The sequence below is a fragment of the Triticum urartu genome, chromosome 2, assembly GCF_003073215.2.
Source record: "Triticum urartu cultivar G1812 chromosome 2, Tu2.1, whole genome shotgun sequence".
NCBI classification, from domain to species: domain Eukaryota; kingdom Viridiplantae; phylum Streptophyta; class Magnoliopsida; order Poales; family Poaceae; genus Triticum; species Triticum urartu.
The window spans coordinates 244,517,500-244,527,696 of record NC_053023.1 but is presented as its reverse complement, the minus strand read 5'-3'; positions in this window follow the sequence as shown (position 1 = coordinate 244,527,696).

The window sequence follows — 10,197 nt, the reverse complement described above, 5'->3', positions numbered from 1 at the left end:
ACGCTGCATCAGCTTCGGGAGTCCACTCGAACTTGTGGGACTTCTTCATCAATCGGTAAAGAGGTAATGCCTTTTCACCGAGACGAGATATGAATCGACTTAGGGTGGCCAAACAACCAGTAAGCTTCTGGACGTCGTGCACTCGCACAGGGCTTTTCATTCGGAGTATAGTGCCAACTTTTTCTGGATTGGCGTCGATACCCCGTTCGGAAACGAGAAAACCGAGTAACTTTCCGCCAGGGACTCCGAATGTACACTTTGATGGATTAAGCTTGATATCATACCTCCTGAGGTTGGCAAAGGTTTCAGCAAGGTCAGTCAGCAGGTCGGAGCCCTTCCGTTACTTGACCACAATATCATCCATGTATGCTTCCACGTTCCGACTGATTTGAGTGAGTAAACACTTCTGAATCATCCTCATGAATGTGGCTCCAGCATTCTTGAGGCCGAACGACATGGTAACATAACAGAAGCACCCGAATGGAGTGATGAAAGCTGTCTTGATCTCGCCAGGTCCATACAGACGGATCTGATGGTACCCGGAATAGGCGTCTAAGAAAGACAGTCGCTCACATCCCGCAGTCGAGTCGACTATCTGCTCGATGCGGGGGAGAGGAAAATGATCTTTCGGGCAGGCCCGGTTGATATGTTTAAAGTCAATGCACATGCGAAGTGACTTGTCCTGCTTGGGGACCATGACAACGTTGGCGAGCCACTCGGAGTGGTAGATCTCTCGGATGAACTCCGCTGCTAAGAGCCGAGCCACCTCTTCGCCAATAGCTTTTCTTTTTTGGACGGCGGACCGTCGAAGATGTTCCTTGACAGGTTTTACTTTTGAGTCGACTCTCAGGCGATGCTCAGCCAGCTCCCTGGGAACACCTGGCATGTTAGAAGGTTTCCACGCGAAGATGTCCCAGTTCTCACGGAGGAACTGGATGAGCGCTTCTTCCTATTTGGAGTCGAGTGTTGTCGAGATATGGGTCGGGGTGGCGCTGGGGTCGGTCGGGTGGATGTGAGCTGTCTTCGTGTCGCTAGTCGACTGGAAAGCTGATCCTGTAGCGGGCTTCTTGGCTCGCAATAGATCGCTCGGGTCTGCAGTCTTCTGGTATTCCTGCAACTCCACCACTGCCATCTGTGCGTCGGCGATCTTCGAACCCTTCTGAAAACATTTTTCCGCTTTCTTCCGATTGCCCGTAATGGTGATCACACCTTTGGGGCCAGGCATCTTCAATTTGAGATACACGTAACATGGTCGGGCCATGAAGCGTGCATAAGCCGGCCTGCCCAAAATAGCGTGATAGGCACTCTAGAAGTCTACAACTTCAAATGTCAATTTTTCTTTGCGGTAATTCTTGGAATCACCGAAAACCACCTCAAGAGCAATCTGACCAAGGGATTCAGCCTTCTTCCCAGGAATGACTCCATGGAAACTCATGTTGCTGGCACTGAGTCTGGACATCGGAATGCCCATCCCCTTCAACGTCTCGGCGTATAATATGTTCAAACCACTGCCACCATCCATCAGGACTTTGGTCAGTCGAGTGCCTTCAACAACTGGGTCGACCACCAAAGCTTGCCTCCCAGGGGTGGCGATGTGCGTTGGGTGGTCGGACTGGTCGAATGTTATGGCAGTCTGAGACCATTTCAGGTAACTAGGTGTCGCCGGAGCGACCATGTTCACCTCTCGGTTAATAACTTTCAGTCAACCTTTACTCTCAACATCAGCAAAAATCATCAGGGTGGAATTGACTTGAGGGTATCCATCATCTTTGTCCTCTTTGTCTTCAACCTTGTCTGACTCCTTTTCCTTACCCTTGGGCTGCTTGCCCTAGAACTGCTGGATCAAGAGTCGACACTGCCGAGTGGTATGTTTCGGGTAAATAAAATTACCCTCTTCATCTTTCTTCATGTGGACGAGACATGGTAAGTCCAACACATCATTTCCCTCCTGGTCTTTAACCTTTTGGGGTTCCAAGGCCCTTTAGGTTTCCCTTTAGACTTTCCTTGGGCCAAAGCTAAGGCTTACCCGGGAGCCGCTGGCTCGGCTTTCCGCTTCTGTTTCCGACTGGAATTGCCTCCGGTTTCTTGGGCGACTGACTTGAGCTTGCCCCTCCTGAGTCGATCCTCATCTTCGCCGTTAACGTACTTGGTGGCAATCTCCATCATCCGATTCAGGGACATATCTCCGATTCGACCGAATTTCAAATTCAGTTCTCTGTACTTGACGCCTTCCTTGAAGGCACAAACTGCTTGGTGGTCAGGCACATTCTCCACCGAGTGATGTAACGTGATCCATCTCTGGATGTAATCCCTCAAAGTTTCATTCGGCTTTTGCACACAGGACCGTAGTTCCGTCAGTCCTGCCGTTCGCTTGCATGTGCCTTCAAATGTGGTGACGAACACTCGGGAGAGATCTTCCCAAGTGTAAATGCTGCTAGGTGCTAACTGGTTTAGCCACGCTCTGGCCGAGCCCTCCAACATGAGAGGCAGGTGCTTCATGGCCACTTCATCATTGCCGCCGCCAATCTGGACGGCCACTCGGTAGTCCTCAAGCCAAGTATCGGGCTTGGACTCGCTAGTGAACTTACTGACTCCAGTCGCCAACCTGAAATTGGGAGGAATCACACCTGCCCTGATGGCTCTACTAAAGCACTCTGGCCCCGAAACATGTACTCTGCTGCTGGCTGGCGCATCTCTGTCATGGCCTTCTCGGTGAGCCTTGTTCCTATCGACCAAACCTTGGACGAGGATGGATCTCGCATCAAAGCCTGGCCCTCTGGGGTCGACTGGAATCCTTCGCCCACCACTATGAGGGCGCCTGTCATCCTGCTGGCGAGGCACATATGACCCGCTCCTCGGGGGAGGCGTGGGTACTCAAAGTCGACCGTCACGATCAACTCGGTGATCATACTGCTCATGGTTCCCATACTGGTCACGCCGGTCCCCACGTCCCTCACGCCTCGGGGGCGATCTCGGGCTGTGAGCCGAGCAACGGATCTGCTGTGAATTCTGTTCCGCGACTGAGAAACAGCGGAATTCTGATCACCTGCTGCCCGGAGTAACGCTCTGATCTGCAGCAAGCCTCTGCCAGCCTCCGACTGGGAAGGCTGAATCGACTCCGCTATACGGGCCGCAGCTGCTAAATTCTAAATCGGAGTTCGATATACCTGTGGGGGCGGGAAGACCTGACGTCGACTGGATTCGGGAACCCGTTGTCGCGCACGCTCGTCGAGTGCTCGCTGGAGGTTCTCCAGCCGAGTGCGCTCGGCCAAGTTTGCCAGGCGCGCGTCTTCCAAGGCACGAGCCTCGGGGGTTTCTCCAACGATAGGAGTGTGCAGTGCATCCATGTTCCGGCGGTGAAGTTCTTATCTTTGCAGCGACGTGAGAGGCTCGGGAAGATACTCCTCATGGGGACGCAACGGGTCGCCTCCCCCCGCGCCTCCGTCGGTGCGGGTAAAACCGGGGGGACTGGGCGGTCCGTCGACCATCAGAACCTTTGCCGCCGGATCGCTGCTGTCGCACTCAGATGCAGTCTCTTCAGAGCCAGTCGACAGGTCGAACAGGCCGTAGAGGGATTCGTCGGGCTCGATCGCCGCGACTTGAGGAATGGCCGACTGACGGGCCACCGCGTGTCTCACCCACCGCTGATGTCTCGACCAACCGGAGCGCTTGCGCTGGCGGGAAACGGGAAGGGAGGACAACACAGGAGCCGACTGGTAGGGGGTCGACGGTTGCCGCAGGAGAACGCCGCGGATGCACGCGCTAAAGTGCGTCGCCCCGCGGACAGGGAGTGCGTCCACGTCGAGCGGAGCCTCCTGAAGCCAGGCGGAGTCGTCGGCGATGAACGTGAGCGCGCCGAGACGGATCTCGCGGCCCTCCACCAAAACTCCGTCGGAAACCATGATGATTTGGGTCAGAAAAGATCGCAACTCCTCCAACAAAACGCTAAAACACAGGCCCCACGGTGGGCGCCAACTGTCGTGGTTCTAAATCTGACAGTAGTGTAGGGGGGTAAGTATGGAGAGGCGAGGTCTTAGCTATGGAGAAGTTTTAAGGACGCAAGGTTTACGAGTTCAGGCCCTTCTCGGAAGAAGTAAAAACCCTACATCTCGGAGCCTGGAGGCGGTCGAATGGATTATATGAGTATGTGTTACAAAGGTGCGAACCCTTGTCTCGGAGGAGGGGGTGGCTTATATAGAGTGCGCCAGGACCCCGGCCAGCCCACGTTACGAAGGGTTCAATGTACATTAAGGCAGGGCGTTACTGGTAACGCTAGTAATAAAGTGTTATGATGACCATAAAAGCTACTTAATGACCGACCGTTAGTGTGCGGGGCGCCTTTAGGTCTCCTGACCGTCGAGTGGTTGGGTCTTGGTCGAGTGATTGCTTCTTGGTCGAGTGTCTTCGAGTCTGTCGAGTGGGGCACCTTCAAGTTGATTGAAAGGCGATTTCTTCTAGAGATGTCCTTGGGTAGGGCAGCTAGGACAGGTCCATGACCCTACCCTAGGTCCATAGCTTCATCATCGGGGGCTGGAGTTGTTTTAACCTCCCCTCGAGGTGACAAATTTTGTTATGTGTTGCGGCTGATGTTTCCTTGCACTAACAATGCAGCGGAATATGAAGCGTTGCTCCATGGTCTTCGAATGGCTAAAGAGATGAGCCTGAGCCAGGTCCGGTGTCTTGGCGACTCAGATTTGGTAGCTCAACGGGTGTCAGGCAAGTGGGATTCCAAAGATCCTCTCATGGCGGCTTATCGCCATGAAGTTGATGCTGTTGCAGGGCATTTTAAAGGTTATCAGGTGGAGCACATTGACCGTAGGAAGAATGAGGCGGCTAATGCTTTAAGCCGGTTGGGATCTCAGCGAAGCCGGTGCCACCTAACACCTTTTTGGATATTTTGCATAACCCGTCTATTAAGAGTTAATACCATTTTTAGTACATAAACTTAACCTGATAAGAACAGATCCATACAAGAACTAAACCCCATAAAAATGGTCCTCAAACTTGCCTAACAGAACATTTTCATACAATTCCGTCAATTCTACCGGTGCAACCGTCTGTTGCTGTTGTAACACGCGTCAGGACTAATGTGGAACTGGGCCCACTTGTCAGTGTCACAGAGAAAGAATAAACAAAACATAAGACAGAAAGGGTGGGGATGGATTTGAACAGAGGACCTCGAGCAGCTGTGAGACCGTAGCGTGATGGCCAACCCAACCGAATTAAGTTTTGCCTTAGAGAGAGTTGAACTATTTCTACTCTTGCCGTGACGCACAGTTTACACTTATAATTTTTTCTTACTGAGAGTTGTATTCCTCGCTAAATATATGTTTAATGGTCCATATTTGTTTTTCTAGAAAATTATCAGATTTATTATAAAGATTTACCAGAAATACAGAACACCTCAAACATAAAAAAACTTACATCAAGGTCCATGGACCATCGAACGACCATTGTCGCCGCTAGAACGAGCCGCGGTCACCGCTCCCATACTGGAGTCGGCCTGACCTTGTCGATGACAGCCGGAAAATCTTTGTGGACATGCCCCTAAGGACCAATGCCCTGGAGCCGCAGTCGTCACCGTTGAATCCTTGAATCGAGCTGAAGAACCTCACACCAAATATCATCGTTGCGTACGCATATGATGAGAAACCCTAATCTCGCCGTCCCAAGGAGCTGGCAGGAATCTACGCCAGAGCTCTCTCTAATCCGTACCAGCTGCCGAACTTGAGGAGGATCGGGGCTCAGAAGACTGACTTGAAGAAGAAGCACCACCATTGATCCAAACGCTACCCCCATGAGGACTAAAACCTACCAATCTACTAGCTTGATCCGAGGTACTAGAAAATCCCTCCCCGCCACCGACCGTCAGAGCGACGGGTGGAGGCGAGGCAAATCCATAGGCTTGCCGGTGAAGATCAAGGGGAAGAAAGGCTTTCCCTAATTGCCTTGCGAGAGGGGAAAGAAAAGATGCATTATCTGGCTTGGACAAAACTTATGTTCAGTGGTCCATTTGAGTGTGTATGCTCCACGTTTGAGCCAAGGTTTCTTGTAGGTATAACAATGTGTGGTATTTGAAGCGTTCTCGCGCCATTAGAGCAACTCCAACGGGCCGACTCAAATGGACGATGAATTTGTCCGTTTGGGTCGGCCTGGCGGACACCAACGTCCGCTTCCGTGTTTAGGTCGGCGCAAGCGCCCAACGTAGGCCCGACCACATTTGGATGGCGCGCGAAAAAAGATGCAAACATTTCAAAAATAAAGAACAAACATTAGTTAAATATTAAAAGCCGGTCACAATGGTCAGCTTGGCCTTGACCGGGGACGACGGGGCCACCGGCGGCACGACGCAGTTACCCGCAGCGGAGAGGGCCATGGCCTCCGCCATGGCAGCCTGGTACGCCGCCTCCTCTTCCTCCTTCTCCACCACCCTGCGTCGCTTGTCCTCCTCGCTCTCTCGGAAGACAGCCGCAATGGCCGCCTGGTAGGCGGCCTCCGCCTCCTGGTCCTGGTCCCCGTCTGGGTAGGGGAGAGGCATGCGGTGCTACTAGTGCCACTCTGCCTGGTGGACTGGCACGTTGAGGCGCTGCCTCGGTCGGCGAAGGCGGGGGGAGGCGGGGGAGAGGCGTGGCCGGGGCCTTGCCCTTGGCTTTGCCGGAGCCGAAGCCGGAGAAGAATCCCATTTGCTAGGCTAGAGGTGGCTAGGGTTGCCGCCGACGAGGGAGCGGAGAGGGTGTCGAGATAGGGACGGAGGGGCTTCTGGAAGCGGATGAGGACCCCCCCACTCGGATTAAAAAAGGCCGACCGTCGTTGCTGATGCGTGGGCCCGAGGTGGGCGGCCATCATAAATTAAGCTGACCGCGGTTGTTGGACAGCCGCCAGGTACAGACACGACGGACACCGAGAAGACGCATGAGGCGTCCGCACCGACGTATTTAGGCCACAAATTTGGGTCGCAAATGCGTCGGCGCGGACGCTTTTTGGGTTTGGGTCTGCGCATTGGGCCTCTACATTTGTCTGCACTAACCCAAACGGATGCATGCAGACGTTTTGGGTCAGCCCATTGGAGTTTCTCTTAGTCAGTCCAAAATGTGCATCATCATGCAAATAATATAAGAATTATGTCTCAAAAATAATAATATAAGAATTGATTAAACTTTGAGTCAAGAAACTAATATAAGAATTGCAACTCAATTTAGGGCCTGTTCGGAATAGAGTCTTGTAAAACAGAGGAAAGCAAAAAAGTAGAGGAATGTGATTAGCAGCTAGTGGCAAAACAGAGGAATAAAAACAACAAAAAGAAATGAAGGTCGCATGTTCGGTTATGCATGGAAACTTTTCCAGTGAGAGATATCAGTAGAATATTTTATTTGGCTCAAGGCCCCACACAACACACAAACTTCATTGTTTATGTACTGGAATCGTCTTGCACCTGTACAGAACTACTGCCAACGCAGCAGCATGCCTCGGGCATCCGCCCGAACAAGAGGTTTGCCTCAATTTTTCTGTTCCCATGAAAAGTAAAGGAATGCAAGCCTTTCCAGAGAAACTCGTGAAGCTATTCCTCTGAGTCAAACGGCCTGGTAGTAATTTTTCCCAAAGGAACGTAGACATGTACGATTCCTCCAAAATTCTTAGGAAGCGAACGGGCCCTTAGCTCGCTGGCACATCAGAGCTGCATGTGCGGGAGGTCTTTTTAGTTTGATTCCCCACAGCGATCTGTTATATTGTTTTGTTTATTCATTCTCTGTTACATTTACAAGAGGGCCCGGTTCCAACCTGCCGCGCTGTTATAACAGCAGGAGACGGTGCACAGGTAGAATTGACGGAATTGTATGAAAATTTTCTGTTAGACAAGTTTAAGGACCACTTTTATGGGGTTTTTTAGTTCTTGTATGAATATGTTCCCACCAGGACAAGTTTATGTACTAAAAATGATATTAACTCGTCTATTAAGTTACCTACAGAAGAAGATCTAGCCGTTCCTGACCCGAAGGCGCAGTTGGTGGCGACTCTTCACGTCATCCCAGATTGGACAGTACTGTTCTTGGCTGACATGACCCGGGGCGAGCTGCCAGCGGATGAGACCCTAGCCCGATAGATAACCCGGCGGTCTAAGTCAATGACGATTTTTGACGGAGAACTATACAATCGCAGTGTCTCTGGAGCGTTTCAGCAGTGTGTTTCCCCTGAAGAAGGCTAAGAAATACTTCGTGATATCCATGAAGGTCATTGTGGTCATCACGCCGGGTCAAAATCTCTGGTGGCCAAAGCTTTTCTTCATGGTTTCTATTGGTTGATGGCTCACGCTGATGCAGAAGATCTGGTCAGTAGATGTGATGGATGTCAAAAATTCGCACGACGAGCACATGTGCCGGCTCAAGAGTTGTGGATGATTCCAATCACTTGGCCGTTTGGGGTCTGGGGGCTTGACATGGTTGGACCTTTCAAAAGGTCTAAGGATAAAAAGACACATCTTTTGGTGGCAGTTGACAAATTCACAAAGTGGGTTGAGGCAGAACCAGTAAGTAAGTGTGGTGCGGCAACATCGGTTCAGTTCATGAAAAAGGTGATCTTCCGTTTTGGTTTTCCACACAACATTATCACTGACAATGGCACTAATCTATCCCAAGGGGCTATGGAGGAGTTCTGTCAGTGCGAGCATATCCGGCTTGATGTTTCTTCTGTAGCTCATCCTCAATCCAATGGTCAGGCTGAGAGAGAAAATCATGAAATCTTAAAAGGTCTCAAGCCCCGGCTTATGGTTCCCTTGCAGCGAACGCCGAGTTGTTGGGTAGAGGAGTTACCCTCGGTGCTGTGGAGTATCAACACCGCCCCTAACAGATCTACATGTTATACACCTTTCTTTATGGTTTATGGAGCAGAGGCAGTGTTGCCTAGTGACATCCGTCATGACTCGCCCCGGGTGGCGGCTTATGTTGAAGCTAACAATCAACAAGCCAGACAGGATGCACTTGACTTGTTAGATGAGGAAAGAGACTTAGCAACGGCTCGATCAGCCATTTATCAACAGGACCTGCGCTGGTATCACAGCCGTCGGGTTAAGTCCAGGACTTATCAAGAAGGTGACCTGGTGCTCCGGGTCATCCAGGATCTATCAGATGCACACAAGCTATCCCCGCCTTGGGAAGGACCCTTTGTGGTCAGCAAGAACTTAAACAACGGGTCATATTACCTCATTGACGTTCGAGAGCACAAAGACTCACGTAAGTCAGAGGAGGAGACCCGTCGGCCGTGGAACATTGCTCAACTTTGGCCATACTACACCTGAGCCACCGGCTCTCATCATGTACATACGTTGACGTTATATATATTATGATAAGTAATAAAGCAGGACCATCGGTTTCTTTTCTTTTCAGAAAGATTACACATCTTTATTATTTTTTACTACTATTTTCAAATGATTATTAAGGAGCTGATCATATTTGAATCAAGTCTAACTTTTTTGGTCCGGCTTATGATCGTATTCGAATCTAGCTGCAACTATCATGGTCACTTGGGGGCTTCCTGTTCAAACATAGGTCGTATTTGAACCAAAGAGAACATAGCTGTCGTAACCATTTTGATCGGATCAAAGCCAAACTCACTAGGGGGCTTCTTGATCGTATTCGAATCACAGCTTAACCCCTTTTGGGTCCGACTTGGATCGTATTTGAATCAGGGTCGTTAAAAACCTCTCAAGGTCATTTGGGGGCTTCCTGTTCAAATATAGGTCGTATTCGAACCAAACAGAACATAGCTGTCGGTACCCTCTTGATCGGCGCAACGCCAAAGCCACTGGGGGCTATATGGTCGTATTCGAACCTTAACATAACCCCTTTGGTCCGGTTTACTGATTGTATTCGAATCAGAAACCCCCAACCTTTAATTACAAGGTCAATTTTGTTTACCACCTGTTATTTGCCTTATTGGTTTTTTGTTGTCTCAATTTCACAAATAATCAACATGGTCTTTTCACCGGTTGGACTATTTGACAACAAGCCGCCAGGGCATGATAATCAGTAAGTATTCAGAAGCATTGACTTCTCAAAAAAGACAGGATTATCAACTTCATCACCCGGGTCATTTAAACTGGTGGACAGGAGATCAAAGGTACAGGTGTGGCTATTATTTATGAATAGTTGCTCTATAGTAATCAAAGGTTATTTCGGCCTTGTTTTCTTTTTACATCTAGTT